The sequence below is a fragment of the Taudactylus pleione genome, unplaced genomic scaffold (genome assembly GCF_031769625.1).
Source record: "Taudactylus pleione unplaced genomic scaffold, aTauple2 ptg002215l, whole genome shotgun sequence".
In the NCBI taxonomy this organism is placed as follows: Eukaryota; Metazoa; Chordata; class Amphibia; order Anura; family Myobatrachidae; genus Taudactylus; species Taudactylus pleione.
Genome location: NW_028286608.1, coordinates 2,795 through 29,922, shown reverse-complemented (window position 1 = coordinate 29,922; position 27,128 = coordinate 2,795). Strand labels below are relative to the sequence as shown.

Genomic DNA, 27,128 nt, shown 5'->3' with positions numbered 1-27,128 from the left:
TAGGAAAATCCTACCACAAGCACTGCGAGCAGTTCATACGCCTTTCGATGTACTCGATTAATCAAATAAATAGCGGAGACGACGTATGATGTGAGCGGCCAGGGGGCATCTTTACAAAATAGTGAGCGCATGTTTAATTCGCTCGCTCAGACATAGAGGCATCAACAGACCACAAAGAGCGAGCGCTCAATTTAAATAGCGGGCCCCTTTTTCTGAGAGCAAATAGCATCCGGCTCTGAATCAGGCCCTGTGACCCGATCATGTTGGTCTTTAATGCCCCCCAGTCTTGTGCCCGGCCCCCAGAGCCTTAACCCAGCTCTGGATTTACTGTTTCTTAACTTTGATCTATAAGGATTTCATCACTTTGATTATAATTTCTCTTTAAGCATCAAATATTTATTTTCTGTTTATTATATTCTTTTTGTAAATGAAATAGTCATACTTTATAAAATCATTAACATTTTCTCTGTAGAGTTAAAGCTCCTAGATAGTTTAATTAGTTATGAGTTCTATTGATCAGCTATAGGTAATCAACATAAAATTCCCTGAACTAAAACAAATTGTGATTAGGACAAAAAAAGACATTTAATTAACTTTTTCCGGGTGCAACAGTTCCATAGGCCATGTTCCTTGAGTTGTCAATGCTGAGAAGTCCAAAGGGATCTGTAGGGTGATGCACAGTATGAGAGCTGATGCCGCTGCCATGGATGTCTTTTGCCCAGGAGTATTCAGATCCAGGGATTGTTATCCACTCATTGTCCTTTGAAGACATCCCATCAATAGTAATTCCAGGAACACTCGATGTCTTGGTTATAATAACATCTGAATTAGTATGAAACGTCTCTGGTATATTGAGGTCACATGCGATGCTTGATAGATTATTATAGTCAGGGTCAACTAGTGATGAACTAAAATTTTGGTATTAGCTCATAATTGATTGAAGTGTACAAGGGATCAATATTAATCACGCTCACTAAGGACTTTGTAAGATTCAGAAGCTTTTCTCCAACTCCATCTCTAATCAATCTTTCTGTACTATATTTGTACCGAAGGGAAATGTAATCAGAAGGCTCATTATCATTACTAGACTGTAAGGACAATGGTGGGATAAAGGATGAGGTTTCCCAATTTTCATCAGGAAGGAGATGCTCATAGACATGGGAACATCCTATGTTATTTTCAGCACATGTGTGCCCAGCTATGACAGCAAGAGGTTGTTGAGAAACGACCTTAGTGCCAGAGAGATCATCTTTACTCTGAATTTGGATAACTTGGTATGGCTCAAGGATCACTGTCATCTTCTGTCCCTTTAAGTAATTATTCTCATTAAAAGTTACAGAGCCCATTAGATAGATGTCAACAGTTGTTTGATTTTTGTTTGAAACAACAAGAAATTCTTTGTATTGTTTTTTTGGCCCTTTATTAGGAGTATTTATTTTATATTTATGTCCAAGCAGATGTACAGGGTATATTAATATCACATCACCACTATTGTCTCTGTAATTACGAGACATCACAATGACATTGGCATCAGCTGTAATCACCACAGTTTGTGGAGATGTTTCTCCTTCTTTCGGCTCCGTAGATAATGTGATAGGAATTATTACAGTTTCCCTTTTCCCAACCATCACAACTTTACTAAAATTAGAATTGGTAACACTGATAGAAACGGTGGTGTTAGGTGAGGTACCGGTCACCAGAAGTTCTCGCTGTGGAGTCTCGGTAGAGTCACCATTCTGTAGGAAGTCTGTGATAAACGTTATTTCAAGAGAAGTAACTTGGGCTTTAGAGCCTGTAAATGACAATGTCAATGTAAATATGATTGTTATCTCTTTATCTTAATATACCATTATACAAACTGGCTCAGGAAATGTCAATTATTACTTTCATTGTATAATAAAGAGTTTTTGTTTTTCATCAGTGTATTTAAAATTTTGAAAAAAACACTTACACTTCACAGGGAAACCTTCAAATTCAGTTGTGGAATTAGCTAAACTACCAAAGATTCAGAGGAGAACATAGAATTTCTACTTAGGGATATTTTACAACGCAATGACAGCAGAACGTTGTGGTATATTGTGATAAAAGTACCAAAAATCAGGAACTCCCCACAAATTTAGCCCTGATGCCAGAATTGACAGACAGACAGACAGACATACATACATTAGATAGATATGAGATAGGGGATAAAATATATTAGATATAAAGATAGATAGATATGAGATAGATAGATATGAGATAGGAGATAAATAGATATTAGATATAAAGATAGATAGATTTGGGATAGATGATAGAAATTTAAGAGATAGGAGATAAATAGAAATTAGATATAAAGATAGATAGATTTGGGATAGATGATAGAAATATAAGAGATTGGAGATAAATAGATATAAAGATAGATAGATTTGGGATAGATGATAGAAATATAAGAGATTGGAGATAAATAGATATTAGATATAAAGATAGATAGATTTGGGATAGATGATAGAAATATAAGATTGGAGATAAATAGATATTAGATATAAAGATAGATAGATTTGGGATAGATGATAGAAATATAAGAGATTGGAGATAAATAGATATTAGATATAAAGATAGATAGATTTGGGATAGATGATAGAAATATAAGAGATTGGAGATAAATAGATATTAGATATAAAGATAGATAGATTTGGGATAGATGATAGAAATATAAGAGATTGGAGATAAATAGATATTAGATATAAAGTTAGATAGATTTGGGATAGATGATAGAAATATAAGAGATTGGAGATAAATAGATATTAGATATAAAGATAGATAGATTTGGGATAGATGATAGAAATATAAGAGATTGGAGATAAATAGATATTAGATATAAAGATAGATAGATTTGGGATAGATGATAGAAATATAAGAGATTGGAGATAAATAGATATTAGATATAAAGATAGATAGATTTGGGATAGATGATAGAAATATAAGAGATTGGAGATAAATAGATATTAGATATAAATATAGATAGATTTGGGATAGATGATAGAAATATAATAGATTGGAGATAAATAAATATTAGATATAAAGATAGATAGATTTGGGATAGATGATAGAAATATAAGAGATTGGAGATAAATAGATATTAGATATAAATATAGATAGATTTGGGATAGATGATAGAAATATAAGAGATTGGAGATAAATAGATATTAGATATAAAGATAGATAGATTTGGGATAGATGATAGAAATATAAGAGATTGGAGATAAATAGATATTAGATATAAAGATAGATAGATTTGGGATAGATGATAGAAATATAAGAGATTGGAGATAAATAGATATTAGATATAAAGAGAGATAGATTTGGGATAGATGATAGAAATATAAGAGATTGGAGATAAATAGATATTAGATATAAAGATAGATAGATTTGGGATAGATGATAGAAATATAAGAGATTGGAGATAAATAGATATTAGATATAAAGATAGATAGATTTGGGATAGATGATAGAAATATAAGAGATTGGAGATAAATAGATATTAGATATAAAGATAGATAGATTTGGGATAGATGATAGAAATATAAGAGATTTGAGATAAATAGATATTAGATATAAAGATATCCCCCTCCCCCTCCCCCTCCCCCCTCCTCTCTCTCTCTCTCTCTCTCCTCTATATTGCTACATATAGTTATTTGTGTATAATGTGTTTTTATAATTAATGGACTTTCATGTGGGGATATGTGATTAGTATGATTGGGAAATAACAGTAGTGTATGGAGACTGTGTGCAATGCTGGAACTCTCTGGTAGTAACATCACAGACACAGCTGGTAAAGGTCAGAGCTCAGACAGGGCCATGGTTAGGAGAGCAGAGTAGAATACACTCATTAGTTCTTTTTAGCTCTTTCGATGATGCTATGGACATGTAGCACAAAAGTGGTTATGATTGTTAATATACCAGACAAAATAATATGGAATGTGGAAAGACAAAGTGGTATAAGTTCAACGATGCAGGACCTGAATGTGCGTGTAGATGGTGACACTAAAACTATGGTAATTTCTAAATCCCCTTCACCGAGAGGACCCTGATGTCATCAGCCAGTGTCCAGTGTCATTCCCTACCATCCAAGTGGGCACAGAGGGGGATATATCCTTTTAGCGAGCGTAGCAAGCCACCGAGCCCATGAGTGGACAATTTTCTTCTTTAGCTGGGGATATGTTTCTTCTTTAGGTGGCCTTAATGGGAATGGAACTGTACTTCCGCACTCACTCACGTCACTTCCAGGCCCTTAGCATGAAGGGGAAATAAGCTCTACCCTAAAACAATTGGATGATCAGAGGTAATGATACAATGCAAATTTGTTCAGATATTGTTTCTTTTCCAGGTGGAACCATAGGTCGTACATATGGTGTGACTTAGTGGCAAAAGGGAGCCATTGTTTTTGGCCAAGAGCAAGATCATAGCTTGGAGGAGGTGGCGGCATTTGTGGTGTGCCCAGTGAGCAGTATCCATCTACAATGGAAGAAGCATGGATACCAAGAATCTCAGCAGCAGAACAGTGGCTGAAAGTCAGTCATGACAAATCGGGACCACAGGCATTTAGTGCACCTAGCAACCAGCAAATGCATCAGGAACTGCTTCAGCAGTACAATTAAAATCTAATTAAATACCCGGCATTGGGTAGGAGATTCCTTCAATCATCTCTAAGAGCAGCTGTGTATAGGCAGCCAGCCCAAAAACAACAATAAAGATTAAAAAGAACACAGCGCTATAGTGGTAAGTAATTACCAACAGACAAATAATTTAATATAACAATTTATGTACACATTGCTTATATGTCCTAAAACATTTTGAATGCATCAATTCAAAGCAACCATGTTTACAAATTGTAAGTACCAATTGATATATTCATATCACTCTTCAAAAAATGTATTCTTGTATACAGTATGTTATTAAACCTTAATGGATTAATCTTAATGTCCAAATAAAATGATATGTAAGTTGATTAAATTGTATATCTAAAACAGTGATATTCCATATAGCAAAATTCACATAATCTCTGCAATTCCTGATCGGCTGGTTATATACCTGCAACAGACTTTATGGCATTACATTTCTAACTTGTAGTGGATAATAATCCATTTCTCACAGATTACCAATGGAGCTAACTGTGCTTAAGCTGTTACTGGAGACAAATCTCCCCGCTGCTGTTCAAGCCTCTGCTCTTGTATTACGGAGTGTCCTTCACCTCCATTTGGTATATTTATAACCTGTGTGTGGACGTCGTTACAGAGACTGGCAGAGCTCGCTTGCGACATGCCAAAAAGGGCTCTGGTGAGGTCTCTCACTGCTGATCTCCAGACACCGTCTCCATTCACAGGTTTAATCACTCCACTGATAGTACTGTGTATATGTTCCATAGTCTCAAGTTGCAGCTTGTATCCAATCGCTGTTGCAGTATTATAGCAGATTTATTCTAGGAGTATACCTATCAATAAACCATTAAATAACTAAAAGTTTTAGTAGCCCAGTAAAAGACCTCTTGACGCGTTTCTTCCAAACAAACCAGATTTTTTTTCCAAATGAAATTGGCATATACTGGGAACTTCACAGATCAGTCTATTATTCATTCCATTAATTGATTTAACAGTTAGCATGTGTGCAGAGCTTTCCCTAGGCATAGACAAACTAAGCAAATGCCTAGGGGCATCCAAGCCCATCTATGGCCGGTGGAGGTTTGGTGCAGGCATGGCCGGGGCACCTGCTGCCGCCCTTTGTAGAGACTCTGGCAGCTGCTACTGCCACTGCCCGCTGCACAGCTCAGCTGACAGCTCCGATTGGACCTGGCAGCAGCAAACAGTGAGCGGGCAGCAGCAGACAGTGGCCAGTGGTTAGTGCTGGGCTGGATCTGAGGCATCACACAATCAAATCAGCTTCTTTGCATGGGCAGAGGCTCATTCATGACTTTAAGTAAAGGGAATGGGAGGGCTGCTGTACCATGGGCCTTTGTGGAGCTCGGAGTAGTGAGTCAGACCTCACGACTCTGGGCTCCACCTCCAGCAATCATCACACACAGCAGCGGCCTGCCAGTCTGAGACAGGAAAAGCGGGTCTGCCATCTGCGGCTTTCTGTACCTTGAGTCGGAAAGCTCTGCAGGCTGTGCTCAAATAAAGTAAGTTTGCAACTGGGAGAGGGCCGAGGTGCTGTGGTGCTCACTGCAGGGAGAGGGGTGCTCTGCTGGGATAGAGGTGGTCTGTGCTGATACTGTGCTGGGATAGGGGGGTGCTGTGCTGGGTGAGGGCCCCTTCTGTGAGGCCACACCCCTTTTCAGGATCCCACAGGGAAGGGGGCACCACCCAAAATCTTGCCTAGGGCACTAATTTGGCTAGGGCCGGCTCTGCATGTTTAATCCCTAAGGCTTCCAAATGATTGTTGCTTATAAACTTATATAACAATCCCATGTGAAATTCATTTAATACATAAAACATTTTTTCATAATTATGAACAAGAGTTGCAAGGAGAACCATTCTACAGGAAAGGAATTGCAAGAAACATTATTCCACAGGGATATTTTTTTCTTAATATTAATTACTGTATGATCACTATTCTTATATATTACCCTAGCAATCAAAACCATAACCACTTAGTCTAAATATACTCCATATATTTACACCCCCGCCATGTATTTCAAGTTGTGTATATTTTCCATATGGTGAATAATAACACCCTATTAAACTATACCTTTTAAATCAATTGTTACCTAGAGAACCACTAGGGAGAGACAGTTAAATTCATTAATTCGATAAACTTCCCCAACACACAGATCCAGTAAGTTTCACTAACGCATAGTAGAATTTTTCCACAAGAAATATTTTTTTTATTTTTAATTACTGTATGATCACTTATTCTTATATATTGCCGGTCAACACTATATCCACATATTTTACATAAACTCCATATATTCACACCCCCAACATGTACTTCAGGTTATGTTATTTATAAGGTAAATAACAAAACCCTATTAAATATATATATAATTTCAATCAATTTGATTCATTGAGCCCTACTGGAGAAAGTTAAATTCATTGATCCAATAAACTTCCCTAATACATAGGCCCATATTCAATTTGAGGTGAAAAGTCAATACTTTTCGCCTGCTGGACTTTTCGCCTCCTTCGTCTGTTTTCCAGGTGGAAAAGTATTGCACGCATGCTCGCTATTCCCCGTATTCAATTCCATAGTAAGCAAAATCGGGAACCGGCGAAATTTGAATCCATGAAAAAAACAGGAATTTTTGGGAAATAGTCCTAGGACCCCCAAAGGATGTCCAGACCTGGGGGATCACTATGGGTACACCCGTTTTTGCCTGCAGAAGAAATTTGGGTTTATAAATAGCTGTTGCAGGTGCATAAATGCGGCTTGGAAGAAGGTGATGCAGAAGAGCATTTAGACGTTTTTGCGGAAAAATAACTATGCCCATCAAATTTGGGGTACATGAAAATGGGTGCAAGCATATTTTTAAGTCCCTCAAATGATTTTTAAAAAATCTGCAAAAATACACCTGCCGCTACTCTCGCAATGAAGAAAACACCTGCGCATATAAGGGAACCCTTCTGGACTCCATTTCGCTAATTTAGAAGTGTGATCCCTATTTTTTTTTTTAAACTCAAAATTTAAATAAATGTGAATTTTGCTATTTGTAAAAATAACAGAGATAGAGAATTTAACCGACATACATATCATTTTATTTGGACAATAAGATTAATCCATTAATGTTTAATTATTAACAAATCCAAGAATACATTACTTGACAAGTGATATGAATATATCAATTGATACTTACAATTTGTATACATGGTTGCTTTGAATACATACAAAATGTTTAGGACTATTTAATATACTGTACACAATGTATGATAAATTGTTATATGAAATTATTTCTCTGTTGGTAGTTACTCACCACTATACAGTAGCACTGTGTTATTTTTAATCCAACCGTACAATGCCAGACCCTGCCAAACAGTATCGGAATGAACTCTTCGGCGTGAATGGCATGGGTTATGAATTTTCAGACATATAGCTCGGGTGTGTCCAAGGGCTGGGGATGCGTTCCCACCAGACTGTGTCCAATGAACTGAGCAGAAAGGACGTGGAAGTATCATGTTTTAGTGGTGTATTTTGAGTGCTGAAGCTGGACCCTTGGCCAAGGTGTCGAATCGCATGAAAGCGGTAGAATATGTGACATTGTTGGATTATGTGGTTTTGCCATTTGTCCAGTTTCTGAAATATGAAGACCATCTCATGAAACCACTGTTTCAGGATGATGACTGTACTGGCCATCATGCTAGGATTGTACAGGATTGGTTTGCAGAGCACCAGACTGGCATGACAAATCTAACGTGGCTCTCCAATTCCCCAGATCTCAATGTTATGGAGAAAATTAGGGTCATATTGGAATGGGCTGTGAAGAAGAAACACAAACACTATTCCAATATGGCTGCATTGAAGGACTATTGGTCATGGATTGGGCAAAATGCGATACGAATGTGATCCAGAGTCATATTGATAGCAATGCTCAGAAATTCTGAGATGTCATTAAAGCAGGTGGTGATGTAATGCCATATTAACATCTAATGTGAGCTTTCCATATTATTTTGTCCTGTTTGTTTATTATCGCACCAAAATGCAATGTTATTATAGTACTGAGGGGCACGGCTTATGTAACTGTACTGCACAAAATAGTGTAGACCTATGGGATGGGGTTGGGGAACAGAAAATGCCCCATCTACCCATCATGGGAGCTATACTTGCAGGAATTCCTTTACTGTTTTACAGATTACCGTAAAGAGACCTACATGATAATAGTCCTATTTTTGTACAATAAAATACACAAAGTAAGATTAGTATATCTGGATGTTTTTTCTCATATGTCATATATAATTAGAAATGCTACAAATAAAAAATCTGAGTTTAAATTCTCGCCCCAACCTGTAATAGTGTAAGCTTAAAATGTCCTTTAACTGAATCTTTAATTTTACTGGTTACTGTAATATTATACCATGCTATATTTTGTTATAGAAGATACTTACCAACTGCATTTTTAATAGGCCCAGATATTACGCCATGTTTGGAAAGAGGTCCGCCTACTTGTAACATAAGTAAATATATATATATTATCTTACTGTGACAGATAGAACAAGTGTGCATTAGTATTGACCTAAAATCAGATTATACCAAAAGCAAGTTTTATAGCAAATAAAAGAACTTTCCAGGATTTCTACCTCATGCAGTGTAGGATTTTTTCTTTATTAGACTATTCAAATTAATGTTTTCATTTACATCCATATAATTTACATATTAGTTAAAAGTATATTATTATACAGCAGACTGTGAATAAACTTATCATCAGAACTTCAAATTGTAGGATCTCGTTATAGTTGTTCTTTCCCAAATGAAAGCAGGATATTAAATTCCAAATAAATTGTGATACCTATTTTGGGTCTGTCATTCGTTGGGTCACAATCCGAGATGGATTAAGCTACAATAGTCATTACACATGTGTTACAGCAGCTCTAGCACACATTGCACAAAAAGTTTGACCAGTTTCAGATGCTGGTGAAGGACCAGATGGCAGTGATGCCCTCCAATATTTTTTAGGGACATACTAGCTGATGATTAAATGATGATGATGGAGCTAGCAAAGTTAAAGTATAGTTCACCTAGAGTAATGGAGGCAGAGGAGGTATCTTGTAGTGACAATCCAAAGAAGACAATCAATTTACCTTCAATTTTAATACCAGCACCAATGTTGATATTGGCATCAACACCTCCATTGGCCCCTGATGAGAACCATGCTTCATCAGTAACAAAGCAGCTGGCAGATGGTATAAACAATGCAGAATGGATGCAAGGTGGCACTGCATTATACAGCATCCACTGTAGATGTATCTTTCCTAAAGTTTTGCTCACATTGATAACCACTTACAGTATTATATAACCTGCACTATATGTTGAAGTGAGATTGGTTCTAATATTTTATTTCCACACAACAGGAACATCAGTGGTGTAAACTTACTATATGATGCAGTAGCACCGTAGCAGGATGGCAGTGTGCTCTGTGCTGCACTGACGCCCCTCTCGCTACCCCCGCCCGCTCCTCCCCATAAGTGCATACCTTTGAGCCCGGCCTAGAGTTGGAGGGTGGGGATTTCCTTAGCATTGCTCTGTGAGAGCCTCATAGAACTCCAGGAGGTCTCTTCCTGCAGATGTCCGGAGCCAGACAGGTAGCGTCCAGTGACCTTGCAGGATTCTGCCCTGTGCAGAGGCATTGGCTGCACCACCCTCCCTATGGCCCCGTGATGCAGTGAACCCAGAGGCTGTGTTGAATGTGAGAAAGTAAAAAAGAGTTCTCCAAAAAGCTTTTTACCACTTTAGAGACTTACACGCAAAAGGTCTTGGACTTGGTCAAGGGCATCCTCATGTCCTACAATCAATAGGCAAGTTCAGGACTATAGAGAGCAATGCTTGGCCCAGTTAATGGGGGAGGTGTGGCCATGCAAGCTTAAAAAAAATCAATGAAAATTGCTGTGTGGATCGCTGTATGCTGTGGAGTTTGGTGTTGTTCCCCCTGCACAGCTGGGCCCCTTAGACAAGCCTGGGACTAAGTAAATAGTACCCACTTCCCCATATGCTCAGTGCCAATGGGTGAGTTCCCACAAGCACTCACCCTGCCACAAGTTATTGCTGAACCGACATGAAAAGGATTGTGGGGTCTATTTACTAAGCAGTGTTAGGAGACAGAGTGAAAAGTGATAAGAAAGTGATAAGTTGCTAGCCAAACAGCTCCCAACTGTCATCTCACAGGCTGAGTTTGAAAAATGACAATTGGGAGCTGATTGGCTGGCACCTTATAACTTTCTTATCATTTTATCTCTGCCTCCTAACACTGCTTAGTAAATAGACCCCTGAGTGAGATGTCACCAGCCCCTCCAAAGAGAGATTATTTGACTCCACTTGGGTGAGACTCTGGAGCTTCATAACTTTGATGAAGCCCAACTTTTTCCCCTGAATAGTGACTGATCCAAATACTGTAAGATGACAAAAATGCTGGTGTATGATGGCAAAGGGGCATCTGAACTGATGAGCTTAGAAAGGTTTCCATGATATTGGGCACATAGATACTCCCCACTAACATTCCCTCAAAAAGATTTAAGAGCAGGGCAAGTAATTTTCTTGGCCATTAAAGTTCAGAATGCTGTAACCTAGATGACCTGCATGCAGTCAGGGGCATCGTCTGGCATCTCTATATACAGAATTGTATCTATTTATATTGTATACTCCAGACTTCTTCTATTGTTCTTTGATGGAATGTAACAACCAATCACAGGACAACCAGCCGTTAAGTGCAGGGGAACCACTAGATCATGTCTATTCTCAGTCCATGTTGGTTGATGCTGTCTATGATGTAACACTTTTCCCTGACTTTCACCCATGGAAGTGACATCATTGTAATCTGTTCTGTATGTGTTCTGTATGTAGGTAATGTTTATTATACACCATAGAAATAACTTTCACCTGCTACTGTCCCTGGATTGTTTGTCCATGACCAATAAAGTAAAGCTTAAACTGTTCTCCTGCTCTTATTAATTAAACAAATGTCTCTATGCTCTGGCCATAGCTACTGGGATCATTGATCTTATTGCCCATGTAAATGACCCTGCACACAGAGGAGCAGTGTGAGAGCTTGATGGGGTAGATACAATGTACCTATGCCCAGACCTGTCTGTGTGCCTAGCAAGGAGACATAACCTCATCCCCAGGATGGTATGATGGCATCTTTGGTGGTGTGCTTCTGCAGAAGGCCTGGTTTACACTGTGGTGTGTGTCCATGCGCCCATGGACTTGGCAAAGCTCCCTGGTACCAGCACCCAACAGATCTCCTTGCTGCCCTGCCTTCATTATGTAAAGCAGTTATTGGCAGAAATTCCTTTTTACCTATTGGAGTACTGTTGTGGACTTCTAATTATTTCAGATAAGACCCTGTCTCCAATTCATATTGTGATAATTATAATTACAGTAGCATACCCACTAATAGTCCCAATTTATTTCAACAACCCTTTTTCTGGCTGTTTATGGTTGTGATAATGCCCACTATGGATTTGGTAGCTACACCCCAAATTAAATGTGGTTTGCTGGGGTTGGACAGACCAAAACTGGGGTGTGAGTGGATATACAATCATATATTATAAACATGTCATTATGTAGAGCACAAGACAGATTATGATATAGAATTTATTTTAGGAAGATACACATATTTCTATTCTGCTCTTTTTGCCCTGACCCAGTAACTTGGTTATTATACAGATGGCTGCTGGATTACAACTTTGTTGCTATAGCAGATCCGTTATTTTGGAAGTGTTTGAAATACTGATGCAGTAATTTAGGTCTTACCACAAAACAATGCAATCCATGCACATAAGTGCACAATCTGATGGGCGCCCATCTCTGAAAAGGATACAAAAAAATAAAAGCTTTATGGGACAGTGAGAAGCATTACATGCATATATATATAACTTCATTGTAACTTATTCCTGTGTTAAAACAAAAGTCCAGTAAAACATGTGCACAATGTACAGTAGCTATTTTGTAGGCCGAGTTATATTTCCTAACACATTAAACAGTAGGAACTACGGAGAATGGTGCCTCCAGCGCTCAAAAAAATAGCTATATTTTTTTTTCTTTGCATTTACAAACCTGGTAGTATCATTCACTAAGTCGAAAAAAAAAAGGTCATCTATTATTTGAACTTTGTTTTCTGTCTACCACAGATACTCTATATAAAGTCAGGGCTGATAGGAGGAATTGCAAACACAGAGGGGCACTGGTGGCAGATCCAGAGGGGGCAAGTGTGATCGCTGCCCCCACACATCATATAGGGAGAGAGAGTCATAACTCTCTCCCAAGCCCAGCACACATCAGTCTGCTCATTATGTCCTGACCAAAGTGTTTCATCCTGTTACAGGACCTTCAACAATCCTTGGTGAAGATTACCCACTTCCTCCCTCTCACCACCCCTGTATAAAACACAAGTGATGCTGATGTATGTATAAAACTCCCGAGAAAAATTGCAGTTTAATCAGTGAACTCTGATGTCATGGCTTATATTCAGTGACCTCACATGAGTGTTTAGAAAAACTTTAATAAATTTAATCAGGTCTCTCTTATGTATGGTTATTTGTTTATTTCATTTTCCAATTATATCAATATCTTGGTCAGCCTCGATGCTTGGCATGTGAATATAGACTCAAGCAGTTAATCTTTTCTTTAATCAAAGATAATTCCTTGCTAGATTGTTCAATTACCAACAGCATCAGATCACACGTACATTTGTTCAACATGGAAATCAATTTTTTGCAAAATGTAGGGTGATACGTATCTACCAATGATCGGACAATTTTGAGTCCTAAAACCCCTCAGTATCTTCTTTGATTTAAAATAGTCACTCAAAGATATACCATTGAGCCGAAAGTCAACTTTTTTATATGTATACGTAACCAGTCCCGGTAAATCAGACCAATGAATGTAGCCTTGGCTTGTTCATGTAAACACTCCTTAAAAAGAATCACCTCTGCTTCTTATCTGAGATATTATTGTTAAAACTAATCTAGACAGCAAGGTTGGATTATCATCCTCCCATTTTTTCATCTACGAAGAAACTTGTTGCATATCACTATTTTACACTTGATTATATAAACTATGATTATTCCACAGCCCACTTTATTATTCAGGTTTCTTGGTGACGGCTTTAGTATCATCACTACGCATCATCACATCTCCACATGATGACATCATTGCCATTGTGCGACTCCTGCATGTAGTGGTAATGATGACGGGATTTAAGGTTAGACATATTTGTATTTTGCTATTATCCTGAAGATAGTTAATACAACTGAAATGTTGAGAAGTATATTGATTTGTTGTATACTGTGCCCGAATGCTGCGCCTTTATCTGCCTGATTTCTCCCTGTGCAGAAACAGAGGACCAAATTATTCAGTGTGCTACAGTATTTTTGTGCTACCATGAAATGCATTAGAAATTGGTGATTGGTGAATTGTTGTCATATTCTGGATTAATGCTTAAAGATAAGAGCATACATTGTATATATTGTATATGTGACTACTTCTGTATTATCCTTTATACCAAGCAGTAACAGGATTAAACTATGGATGTTTTTTATTCTTTCTGTTAAGAGATAAATTTGGGCTTCCGGTTCCGGCATCATGATGTGAGGACTCATAAAGGCATTTTTTGCCTCCACATCTTGCCACACACCTCCGTTGCTGCTCCACCGTCTGTGACGCATCACATGGATCGGTCAATCACCGTGTCCACACAGCCCGGCCAGCACTCAGCGCACCTAGAGAAATGCCATGTGGCAGGTAACATGGTGCTGATCGGGAGCTCTGATCCCACCTCTCCAACTCCAAAAAAACCAGCCACTGAGATGGACGTCATGCCGCTTACTCAGGTATGCCATCCACCAGACTCCCCTGTCACCTATGGGGAAATAGTGAGGCGATTAAGTCTACCATGACACCTCTCCTCACACAGGCTGTGCTTGACATCATGTTGCAGATAGAGCAGCTCTCACAGAGAGTTTCTCACACTGAAAGTCAAATTGGTGCAGCATTTCACAAGATAACAGATCTTAAATAAGTTGTGAGGAAATTCACCTCTGAAAATTACCATATCCAGAACAAACTAGATGACATGGAAAACCGTTCCCGTAGGAAAAACATAAGGTCTTCCTGAATCTATAAAAGGCACCTCTCTTGCCCACTTTGTCCGCAATAGCTTACCTGCCATCCTGGGTATAGAGCAAGAATGTGGCGATTTGGTAATTGAGAGGGTATATAGAGTGGGACCACCACCTTCACCAAGCAAGCCATTAGATTAGTTCTGGTCAGCATCACGGCGCAAGAAAGATTTGACCTGGGAGGGTCACAAACTCTTTATTTTTCAAGACTACTCCATAGAGCTCACTAAGGCCCGCAAAGCATTCTCGCCTATTTGCTCTCAATTAATTTCGGAAGGCCACAAGTTTAGTCTATTGTACCTGGCTCATCTCCGTATTTATGAGGGATCCTCCCACAAAGATTTTACCACCCCTACTGATGCTAAAGCGTACATGGAAGAAATGTCTCTTGCTGCAAATGCCGATATCAGTGACTTTCCCACTGGCTGAAATTCACTAATGTATCCGATTACAGGCTGGCCAGTTCTATATTTCTATATTCCAATACTTCTAAATTCCTTTTGGAAAATGTGAATGTACAACTCTGCTATTTTTCACTATGACCTTTAATGCTCATGTCCCAATGATGATGGACCATATTGGGTCTATTTATTTGTATATTAATAGATATGGTTCTTCTTAGCTGCATAAAGAATCACCTAGATGATTCTCTCATTTGTTACGAAATTATTAAGCATTTTCATGACGATTAATGCATAGTCTAATACCAGTTCAATATATATTTTGACCGACTGTTAAATAGCTGTTTGCACCCAGTTACATACAGACGTTCACCATTTCCTGATATCCTAGTGATTTGGTCAGAGCCGAATCCCACACATGTTGCCTGATATTAATGTTTGCTTTGAAATACTTACATTGTTATTTAGATTAATCTCCTGTAAATATGGTTCCTTAACCATAACCTGACTAGAATATCCTTTTCATTTATTTATTTATTTTAATTCTGAACTGCATTTGTTATGCCCTTTGTCTCATTTATGTCTATACCCTCCACAACCTTCCATCCCTTCTCCTCCCTCCCCCTTCCTTTTATGACTGATAATAACAAATTCATATTATTGTCTGTCTGCCAACCTTCCAAAATTTATATTGAGTTATGGCTGATTTAAAAATAGCATCACTAAATGTGGGTGGATTCAATTCTCCTGCCAAAAGGCGGAAAATTCTTCTTTACCTAAGCAAACAAAATGTAGGCATAGCATTCCTCCAAGAGACACACTTAACCCCAGAGGAGACTAAAAAACTCAACATGCTAAACTGGGTTGTAATAGGTTCTAGTGCTTACAACCCCAAAGCATGAGGGGTAGCTATATTGATCAAACGCCACATTCCAATGGAAGTTCTAAAGACATATGTGGACAAGGAGGGCAGATATGTGATAATTTCCCTAAAAATCAGAGGATGTGTCTACTTACTGGCCAATATTTATGCACCCAATAAATATTCAAAATTGTTTTTCCGTAAAATACTAGCTGTTATTACCCCCCTCCTACCAACCTCCTTGATTATGTGTGGAGATTTTAACCTGATTTCTTCGGGGATTCTAGATAAGTCTCAACAACCACGCTGACCACTTTCTTTACCAAAATTAGGTGTTCCATTGATAGCTAAACACCTTCAATCTGTAGATGTATGTACATATTAGTTTCACATACATTATTTCCTAATATAAAAGAGTCACGAATAGAATCAATTTCACTCTCAGACCACGCCCTAATTACAGCTACCTTACTTATTCCGGAACTCTCTGGTACATCTAACACCTGGAAATTTCCTTCCTATATCTCAAAGTCAATGAAATTTCAAAATAAATTAGAGGCAGCCTGGGAGATATACAAAAGTGACAACATGTCCCACCTTGAGTCTGATCCAATACTGTTCTAGATGACAGCTAAGTCAGTCATTATGGGCATTATTATATTCTATGTCTCAGCTACTAACAAACGTTATGGCACACAATATCTCAAATTCCTGTCATCTTTAACAATGGCTTTCCAGCAATACAAAATAGACCCCAACCCTCGCACCAAACACCTTTATTTCTTGGATAAGACACACTTTGAGGAATTTATGGAAGGGTTGGGTATGAGATATCTTTTCTCAGTCAGTCATCACTTTTATAGATTTGGCAATAAGACTGGTAAACTGCTCACAAACCTCCTCAACAACTCTCACACTCCCTATATAATTCACCCTCTCAAAATCCCTCAGGGCCCTCTTACTACTTCTAATGCTGAAACAATGAAATCATTTTATGCAGACCTCTATTCCAAGAGTTGCCCTCCCTCGAATACAAGCTGCCTTGTACCAAACTCATTGATGAGCTGGCACAGACACTTACAGCTCCTATAACTTTGGAAGAGATACAAATTACCATTCGCCATTTTAAAAGCAATAAAGCCCCAGGACTTGATGGTTATAGTGGAGACTTTTACAAAACACTCTTCCCACGAATTGGAGACTCCTTAGTTTTGGTACTCAACTCAATACTAGGTGTAGAAACCTTACCCCCCCCATTTTAATTCTGCAATTTTAAAAGTTCTCCCAAACCTGGGTAGAGATCTTACATTCCCAGGGTTGTACCAACCTATCTCTTTATTAAACTTAGACTACAAACTACTCACAAAAATCCTGACTGACTGAGTAAAACACCTACTCCCCAACATAGTGCACTCCGATCAAACGGGATTTATACGGGGCCACCACTCCGTAGTAAATATGAGAAGGGTCATCTCAGCCGTCCACACCTCTACCACCTCTATGGACTCACAAGCAAATGTCATTATTTCCCCAGATGCCAAAAAGGCATTTGATTTAATAGAATGGGACCATCTTTTTCAGACTCTGACTCACTTTGGTTTCCCGTTATCGTTTTTTGACCTCAGAAAAAAATTGTATCTGAACTCTAAGACACAAATAGCATGCAATGGGCTTCTTTCCAACCCCATCACCATCTGCAAAGGGACAAGACAGGGCTGCCCCTCTCCCCTCTTCTATTTGCCGTTGCCTTGGAGCCCTTGGCAATAGCACTATGGGCTTCAAGTCTTTTTCAAGGTATTAAAATTAGGGACGTTGAACTAAAACTAAGTCTATTTGCCGATGACATGATCTTATTCATTACAAATCCGAATACTTCTATCCCAGAGATTTTAAGTTTAATCACTTCTTTTGGTATGAAAGCTGGATATCGTATTAACGTCACAAAATCTGAATTACTGCACCTTAATAAACCGTCTGCCCTTATGCATTTCCCTACATCACTACCTTCATTTAAAATAGCTTCTACTAAAATTACTTATCTTGGGATTCAGGGAATGGCAGATATGTCTAGAGGGGAACTTCACTACTGTGATTGCCAAGGTTGTAAAACTCTTAGATGACTGGAAATCACTCCCACTCTCCATATTGGATAGAGTGGCAGTGCTCAAAAGCATTGTCTTCCCAAAAATAATGTATTTAATGCAAATGTTCCCAATATCCTTAGCTAAGAAAGACATTGCTCTTTTACGCAAGAAAATGACACAATTTATATGGAACTCAAAAAAAACTAAAATCGCCTTTAATAAACTAATAGCTGAAAGAAAAATGGGAGGCACAGGAGTTCCTGATATGGCCTCCTACTCACTCTCTATCTATTTTAGATATGTTTTAGACTGGCTGCTGGACAGGGGTGTGTATACGGACTCTAGGTTAGACAGAGCCCACTTTTTCACATTCTCCCAGGGAGCCTTACTACACTCGGAAGCCTCTGATATTCCTGCAAATATTCTACGCAAACCCTATTCCATAACCTTTATTACTCATGGCTATCAATAAACAAAAAATGCCAGAGGAACCCATTATCATCTCCGCGCACTCCCTTATGGGGCAATCCAGCCTTTCCCCCATCCCTTACCAACACTAATTTTCTTGTCTGGAGACAGAAAGGCCTCACTGATTCTTCCAAGATATTTGAGCATGGAGGGAAATTATGTCAGTTTGCGGATATCAGGGAAAAATATAATCTACCTCAATCCCACTTCTACATGTATCTACAAGTAAGACACTACCTCTCCTCACTTCAAACCACACATATCAAATCAGCCCCATCCTCCCCCAATTTAATTCTGTCAATCATCAGTCTATGTGAAAAGGTCAACGTCCGTCTCAAATATATATATATATTTACCTCTTATTGGAATTCTCACTGATTCCAATGGAACTAAAATGATTCTGCAATGGCAGAAGGATATCCCCTCTCTTACTTCCCCTGACCAACTATTATCACACTATGATTCAACGATGAGAATTATTAGCTCCTCATATCTCCTCATATCTCCAGGAAGTGCATTTACGTACAATATATATATATATATATATATATATATATATATATATATATATATATCGCCTTTGCAACATGCTAGTTTTAATTCTGATGTAACAGGAGAATGTGCTAAATGTCACTGCATGTCCACTTCCTTTGTCCACAGCATTTGGGAATGCAGGAAGGTTAAATGTTTTGGAACAAAGTTATAATGTATGTAAATGATATATTTGAGATCAATGTCTCCCCTGACCCATTAGCATGTTTATGCACAAATTTTTCTACTGTAACTGGGATTTGAAATCTTCCCAATCTCAATTGATCCCGATCCTCACCATGTTTATGACAACATAAAAAAAAAATATATTAACACATTGGGTCTCTAAATTCTCCCCTTCTCTCACAGTGGTTAAGGAGAAATGACTCCAATTTCTGTATTTTGACAGGAAATCCACACAACCGCACATAGAAACAAGTACTGGCATTTTACAGAAAGTGAGGAAAATATATAGAATAATTGGATCAACACACTCAAACTTAGATATTTAAAATTTTTGAAACAAGAGAATGGTTCTTGCATAGACAGATGTTGATGAATGCTTAACTTATTTTCGGTCACCCAGTTACCTCTAATTCTTGTTATTTCTTCTTATGATATAGAAACTTCCTTTCTACTATGGACATAACTGTAGTGTTTACAGATTATCCCTATGCCCCTCTCACCCTCTGTGTTTTTCCCTCCTCCCCCTCTGTCTCCATTTATGTTTTGGCTTTCTCCCCCCTTTACCACTTGCATATTTTTCTATTAGTATCACTTATATTTACGGTTGATAGACGTTTCTATATACTATCGTTGCTATGTCTATTTAGATTTATGTCTACGAGACAAGATGTACTTACATCATCCCAAGTTTACATTTACCACAAGAGGAACTTCAATACCCTGCTACTTGATAAGATATATATAATTATATACATGGTCGACGGGTAGACATATTGTTTATATTGTAATACTAAAATGTCTACTCCTTCTTTTTATATTCTGCATTGATAAACTTTTCATGTGAAAATCCAATAAAAATAATTTGAAAAAAAGAGATCCATTTGAGTTAAAGAAGATTAATCTCCTTTTGAGTACTATTTATACTGGAGAATATTACAGTTGGGTTCAGATAAGATGATAAATATTTTGATTTGAAACAAGGTAATTTTACTTATACTGTATATTGCATTCTTGTTCAATGTGTAATGTTCAATTGCATTCCACTAGGACGCTCCCTTGCTTATATTTGTGATTATTATTATTATTATTATTATTATTATTAGTGTCCTTTATTTATATGGTGCCACAAGGGTCCCGAGCACACAAAATAAAACAGTTAACAGTATGAACAATGCAGGAAAAGGTCTTGATTTATGAGCATTGCTGCATAGCACCAGGGCATCAGTAACAATGTGTGACGAGCCATTAGCAGTGAAATATAGTATAAGTAAGGCATGTAGAAGCACGTGAGGGTAGAGGGACCTGCTCATGAGAGCTTACATGTTAAATGGGAGGGGCAGACAGACAGGGGTGACAGAGATGGGGGAGATAGTGAGGAAGGAGCATGGCGAAGTGGGTTAGGATGATATCTGGAAGGCTTTGAGGAATAAGTGGGTCTTGAGAGCTTATTAAGGGATTTTGAGTTAGGACTAGAGGGACAACAAAAGTTTCAGATATTTCATGATTCCACAGTGATCTACAGAAGGTTTAAAGTTGGCTCACTATGGGCTCCTAATATATATATATGGCACCACTGGTCGGCGCCTCCCTTCAGCCAGCACCCCTGGTGAATGCCAAGGGGTAGATATGCCCCTGATGATAAATAACACCTCCTACACCAGTACATTAACATTATGCAGACTATGTGCCTGATTCGGAGCCGCTTGCTAGATGCAATCGCTTAGAGAGCGATCACATAGTGTATGCAGACACCCACCAGCCTGTTTTATGATCCTTCCTTGTGCACGTCATGTCCAGGAAGTGTATTCAACCATCGTTACATTGGATGCTATCGCAGCGCTTGAGGGTGACCATACCCTGCCACAAGCACTACGAGCACCTCAGTGTAAAAACAAGCCACGTGACGTGTACTATGAAGCTGTCTTATAATTATGCACACCTCTAAACCGCCGATGAGATGCTCAGGCACGCCTGCGTTTGCGAAAAATATGAATATAAAAGTTCTGAATCTGCGTAGAAACTGCAACCAGTAAGGACTCCAGGGACTCCTAATAAATCCCTAGATATACGTTTGCACCTCCACTCCCCCGTTTTTAATGGCCAGCCCCTGTTACCACCTACATACAGCTTCTCCTGTCACTCACTGTGCTGGGCTGTCGATGTGCAGCGAGCGAATGCATTGTGAATTTTCAATAAAGTATGCACATGGGCACTGCAATGCATACACACTGCATACCATCGGCAGCAGAGAGAGTAAGCATCTTAGCGAACGGGTCTGAATCAGGACCTACAGTATGTGCATTCTAATCCTTGTATCTCTATCACTGACATAGTAATACTCTACAGCACATAAGGGACATGTTTATTAATAGTATTTTGCAGAATATCTTATAACACAAATGTTTTAGAATAACTCCCACAAAAATAAATGTTCCCTATAATATATAAAGAGGAGACACAGGAGATATCGGAGATACGTTTAGTGATATCTATGTTCTGATCCCAATAGCAGTAACCATTGGTTTCTATGATGGCTGCAAAATTATATAATGTACCAACGTTCTCCCAATAGCTAATGACATCTATAAATGGAGCTGCCCATTGTAGTGTATGTGTTACATATTGCAGTAATCACAGGAGAGGGATCGGGGAGATGACGGCTCCTGCGCAGTAAGTGCGCCGGGTCCATACCCAGAAGTAACGTGGTCACATAAGCAAACACCTTACATGTTACACTTAGCAGGGACAAGCTCCTATCTGAGCCCATGTACCTGCCAGAGTTTCTTATTACAATTACCCCAATAATTAATTTCTTATTGCCACAATAATCTGGGATTATTTGGGGCATTGCGCCATTATATGATGCTACCAATGGTCGAGGTTACTTAATAAACAAAACAAAACTTCTATAGTATTTTATAGTATCTGCATTTTTGGTATTTGTTTTTAATCTTTTTAATATGTTTTATCTATATAATAATAAACGTACAGCATGCACATATATTAATATATAGCATAAATATCATACACATAGCATCTTCAAAAATTTGTTTTATTATCATTTGTTTCCTAATTTTAGATTATCTACTAAAATACCTTTATGTAGGTATTTTATTATACCTATTCTATGTATACTTGTCCTAGTTAATACTATAATTCTTATTGTCAGTAAGAATGTTGCCAAATTGTTCTAACGAGTGTAACATAACGGCTGCCCTGAGTCACACACGCTGGAGATGCTTACCTGCTGCTCTCCTGCCCAGATCTGTGACCTTATTGGTGCTGGGCTCCCTTTATAAGGCCTACAAGTGCGCACCTGGCACCGTATGTTTGGCAATTTAGATTATTAAAAAAGAAAAGACAATCAGTGATCCACCCTTCCTAAATAAACAGATTGTTCCTTTCAGTGTGATGCATGTTCTGTGCAGTGGCACGAGATGGTTTCCTCATTAAAAAGTTCTCTTATGTTTGTATTGAGCCTTAATATGGTACAGCATCCTGCTTCTGTATAGCACTGGGTTAGTATGGTACAGCATGCTGCTTCTGTCTAGCACTGGGTTAGTATAGTACAGCATCCTGCTTCTGTATAGCACAGGGTTAGTATGGTACAGCATCCTGCTTCTGTATAGCACAGGGTTAGTATGGTACAGCATGCTGCTTCTGTATAGCAAAGTGTTAGTATGGTACAGCATGCTGCTTCTGTCTAGCACTGGGTTAGTATGGTACAGCATGCTGCTCCTGTCTAGCACAGGGTTAGTATGGTACAGCATGCTTCTTCTGTCTAGCACTGGGTTAGTATAGTACAGCATGCTGCTTCTGTCTAGCACAGGGTTAGTATGGTACAGCATGCTGCTTCTGTCTAGCACTGCGTTAGTATGGTACAGCATGCTGCTCCTGTCTAGCACAGGGTTAGTATGGTACAGCATGCTGCTCCTGTCTAGCACTGGGTTAGTATGGTACAGCATGCTGCTTCTGTCTAGCACTGCGTTAGTATGGTACAGCATGCTGCTCCTGTCTAGCACAGGGTTAGTATGGTACAGCATGCTGCTCCTGTCTAGTACTGGGTTTGTATGGTACAGCATGCTGCTTCTGTCTAGCACTGGGTTAGTATGGTACAGCATGCTGCTCCTGTCTAGCACTGGGTTAGTATGGTACAGCATGCTGCTCCTGTCTAGCACTGGGTTAGTATGGTACAGCATGCTGCTTCTGTCTAGCACTGGGTTAGTATGGTACAGCATGCTGCTTCTGTCTAGCACAGGGTTAGTATGGTACAGCATGCTGCTTCTGTCTAGCACTGCGTTAGTATGGTACAGCATGCTGCTTCTGTCTAGCACAGGGTTAGTATAGTACAGCATGTTGCTTCTGTCTAGCACAGGGTTAGTATGGTACAGCATGCTGCTCCTGTCTAGCACAGGGTTAGTATGGTACAGCATCCTGCTTCTGTATAGCACTGGGTTAGTATGGTACAGCATGCTGCTCCTGTCTAGGACAGGGTTAGTATGGTACAGCATCCTGCTTCTGTATAGCAAAGTGTTAGTATGGTACAGCATGCTGCTTCTGTCTAGCACAGGGTTAGTATGGTACAGCATGCTGCTCCTGTCTAGCACAGGGTTAGTATAGTACAGCATCCTGCTTCTGTATAGCAAAGTGTTAGTATGGTACAGCATGCTTCTTCTGTCTAGCACAGGGTTAGTATGGTACAGCATGCTTCTTCTGTCTAGCACTGGGTTAGTATGGTACAGCATGCTGCTTCTGTCTAGCACTGGGTTAGTATGGTACAGCATGCTGCTTCTGTATAGCAAAGTGTTAGTATGGTACAGCATGCTGCTTCTGTCTAGCACAGGTTTAGTATAGTACAGCATGCTGCTTCTGTCTAGCACAGGGTTAGTATGGTACAGCATGCTGCTTCTGTCTAGCACAGGGTTAGTATAGTACAGCATGCTGCTTCTGTCTAGCACAGGGTTAGTATGGTACAGCATGCTGCTTCTGTCTAGCACAGGGTTAGTATGGTACAGCATGATGCTTCTGTCTAGCACTGGGTTAGTGTGGTACAGCATGCTGCTTCTGTCTAGCACTGGGTTAGTATGGTACAGCATGCTGCTTCTGTCTAGCACTGGGTTAGTATGGTACAGCATGCTGCTTCTGTCTAGCACAGGGTTAGTATGGTACAGCATGCTGCTTCTGTCTAGCACTGGGTTAGTATGGTACAGCATGCTGCTTCTGTCTATCACAGGTTAGTATGGTACAGAATGCTGCTTCTGTCTAGCACTGGGTTAGTATAGTACAGCATGCTGCTTCTGTCTAGCACAGGGTTAGTATAGTACAGCATGCTGCTTCTGTCTAGCACAGGGTTAGTATGGTACAGCATGCTGCTTCTGTCTAGCACAGGGTTAGTATGGTACAGCATGCAGGTTATGTCTAGCACTGGGTTAGTATGGTACAGCATGCTGCTTCTGTCTAGCACTGGGTTAGTATGGTACAGCATGCTGCTCCTGTCTAGCACTGGGTTAGTATGGTATAGCATGCTGCTTCTGTCTAGCACATGGTTAGTATGGTACAGCATGCTGCTTCTGTCTAGCACTGGGTTAGTATGGTATAGCATGCTGCTTCTGTCTAGCACAGGGTTAGTATGGTACAGCATGCTGCTTCTGTCTAGCACTGGGTTAGTATGGTACAGCATGCTGCTCCTGTCTAGCACAGGGTTAGTATGGTACAGCATGCTGCTTCTGTCTAGCACTGGGTTAGTATGGTACAGCATGCTGCTTCTGTCTAGCACAGGGTTAGTATGGTACAGCATGCTGCTTCTGTCTAGCACTGGGTTAGTATGGTACAGCATGCTGCTTCTGTCTAGCACTGGGTTAGTATGGTACAGCATGCTGCTTCTGTCTAGCACTGGGTTAGTATGGTACAGCATGCTGCTTCTGTCTAGCACCAGGTTAGTATGGTACAGCATGCTGCTTCTGTCTAGCACTGGGTTAGTATGGTACAGCATGCTGCTTCTGTCTAGCACAGGGTTAGTATGGTACAGCATGCTGCTTCTGTCTAGCACTGGGTTAGTATAGTACAGCATGCTGCTTCTGTCTAGCACTGGGTTAGTATAGTACAGCATGCTGCTCCTGTCTAGCACTGGGTTAGTATGGTACAGCATGCTGCTTCTGTCTAGCACAGGGTTAGTATGGTACAGCATGCTGCTTCTGTCTAGCACTGGGTTAGTATGGTACAGCATGCTGCTTCTGTCTATCACAGGTTAGTATGGTACAGAATGCTGCTTCTGTCTAGCACTGGGTTAGTATAGTACAGCATGCTGCTTCTGTCTAGCACAGGGTTAGTATAGTACAGCATGCTGCTTCTGTCTAGCACAGGGTTAGTATGGTACAGCATGCTGCTTCTGTCTAGCACAGGGTTAGTATGGTACAGCATGCAGGTTATGTCTAGCACTGGGTTAGTATGGTACAGCATGCTGCTTCTGTCTAGCACTGGGTTAGTATGGTACAGCATGCTGCTCCTGTCTAGCACTGGGTTAGTATGGTATAGCATGCTGCTTCTGTCTAGCACATGGTTAGTATGGTACAGCATGCTGCTTCTGTCTAGCACTGGGTTAGTATGGTATAGCATGCTGCTTCTGTCTAGCACAGGGTTAGTATGGTACAGCATGCTGCTTCTGTCTAGCACTGGGTTAGTATGGTACAGCATGCTGCTCCTGTCTAGCACAGGGTTAGTATGGTACAGCATGCTGCTTCTGTCTAGCACTGGGTTAGTATGGTACAGCATTCTGCTTCTGTCTAGCACAGGGTTAGTATGGTACAGCATGCTGCTTCTGTCTAGCACTGGGTTAGTATGGTACAGCATGCTGCTTCTGTCTAGCACTGGGTTAGTATGGTACAGCATGCTGCTTCTGTCTAGCACTGGGTTAGTATGGTACAGCATGCTTCTTCTGTCTAGCACCAGGTTAGTATGGTACAGCATGCTGCTTCTGTCTAGCACTGGGTTAGTATGGTACAGCATGCTGCTTCTGTCTAGCACAGGGTTAGTATGGTACAGCATGCTGCTTCTGTCTAGCACTGGGTTAGTATAGTACAGCATGCTGCTTCTGTCTAGCACTGGGTTAGTATAGTACAGCATGCTGCTCCTGTCTAGCACTGGGTTAGTATAGTACAGCATGATGCTTCTGTCTAGCACAGGGTTAGTATAGTACAGCATGATGCTTCTGTCTAGCACCGGGTTAGTATGGTACAGCATGCTGCTTCTGTCTAACACTGGGTTAGTTCGACAAAAATACTGTACATTAAAACACTACATGAATAAAAGAAACAAAGTCTGCAAAATGTGTATGTATTCAGTGTGCAGTATATTTGCAGTGCACACTTTATATTAACTGGATTGCAAGATGCCACCATGAATTAGGAGAACAGGGGAAAGTGTGTACAGTTGTGGAATATTTTGCTTCTAAAGGATTACTATTGCTGTGTGTTTTTGATGATATTTTACACTTGCTCCTGTCACACTACAAATCACATTGCTGTATGCTGAAACTTTCAGATGAGAGTACCATGCATTGTGGTCACTCCTGGGCACTGCCATGGCTATATATATACTGTAAGTGCTTTGTTGAACAAAGTGAATATGCTGCTGTGTTCTGACAAATCAGAATGTCCCAATGTTTTCCAGAGGCAGAGACCAGCCATGAACTGTCCTTTGTGCTGTGACCTGTAAAGGTGCCTATCCAGTAGATGACCTGAAAATCTGAACATCTAGCTTTCATATCTTCAGGTCACTAAGGTGCAGGCACCACACTGAG

General features: G+C 39.7%; 1 pseudogene; it reads right to left on the bottom strand.

Moving 5' to 3' along the window:
• Nucleotides 1-589: 589 nt before the first annotated feature.
• On the bottom strand, nucleotides 590-7,838 carry LOC148431501 (peptidylaminoacyl-L/D-isomerase pseudogene; annotated as a pseudogene).
• Nucleotides 7,839-27,128: the final 19,290 nt, after the last annotated feature.